We start from the raw sequence: 1,062 nt of genomic DNA on the forward strand, positions 1-1,062 counted from the left end.
AGTGCTGGTATGATCGCATCCGACATGTTACCCCCGTCTTCGTCCCTTATGCTTGCCCCTCCCAGCTCCACTACACACACGATTGCACATTCCTTTGGCCGCTCCCGCTCAACTACGGAGACGAGTTTTACCACGGTTCAACTGCACCAGTGCCTATTTACCATGGTTTCGACCCCTTTCAGAACACGCTTGCCGCCGCTAGACGCGTGAATAATGAGCAGCGAGCTAAAACTTACCGTAAACGTGCAAAATAATAAAACGTGCTAAACATACGTCGCGCTCGTGCGTTTTGTTTTGCACGCGGTGCAAAAAAATTAAAAAGGGAATGCAACACGAGGACTTCCCAGGAGGTCACCCATCCTAGTACTACTCTCGCCAAGCACGCTTAACTTCGGAGTTCTGATGGGATCCGGTGCTTTAGTGCTGGTATGATCACATCCGACATGTTACCCCCGTCTTCGTCCCTTATGCTTGCCCCTCCCAGCTCCACTACACACACGATTGCACATTCCTTTGGCCGCTCCCGCTCAACTACGGAGACGAGTTTTACCACGGTTCAACTGCACCAGTGCCTATTTACCATGGTTTCGACCCCTTTCAGAACACGCTTGCCGCCGCTAGACGCGTGAATAATGAGCAGCGAGCTAAAACTTACCGTAAATGTGCAAAATAATAAAACGTGCTAAACATACGTCGCGCTCGTGCGTTTTGTTTTGCACGCGGTGCAAAAAAATTAAAAAGGGAATGCAACACGAGGACTTCCCAGGAGGTCACCCATCCTAGTACTACTCTCGCCCAAGCACGCTTAACTTCGGAGTTCTGATGGGATCCGGTGCTTTAGTGCTGGTATGATCGCATCCGACATGTTACCCCCGTCTTCGTCCCTTATGCTTGCCCCTCCCAGCTCCACTACACACACGATTGCACATTCCTTTGGCCGCTCCCGCTCAACTACGGAGACGAGTTTTACCACGGTTCAACTGCACCAGTGCCTATTTACCATGGTTTCGACCCCTTTCAGAACACGCTTGCCGCCGCTAGACGCGTGAATAATGAGCAGCG

The 1,062-nt window shown here is 51.3% G+C and overlaps 2 non-coding genes across 2 annotated transcripts; both read right to left on the reverse strand.

Annotated features, from left to right (window-relative positions):
- Positions 1–322: 322 nt before the first annotated feature.
- LOC123178866 (5S ribosomal RNA) lies at positions 323–440 on the reverse strand. Its single transcript, XR_006489918.1, has one exon. It is a non-coding gene; the product is annotated as a 5S ribosomal RNA (ribosomal RNA).
- Positions 441–741: 301 nt separating this feature from the next.
- LOC123178865 (5S ribosomal RNA) lies at positions 742–860 on the reverse strand. Its single transcript, XR_006489917.1, has one exon. It is a non-coding gene; the product is annotated as a 5S ribosomal RNA (ribosomal RNA).
- Positions 861–1,062: the final 202 nt, after the last annotated feature.

The sequence above is a fragment of the Triticum aestivum genome, unplaced genomic scaffold (genome assembly GCF_018294505.1).
Source record: "Triticum aestivum cultivar Chinese Spring unplaced genomic scaffold, IWGSC CS RefSeq v2.1 scaffold127229, whole genome shotgun sequence".
NCBI lineage: Eukaryota > Viridiplantae > Streptophyta > Magnoliopsida > Poales > Poaceae > Triticum > Triticum aestivum.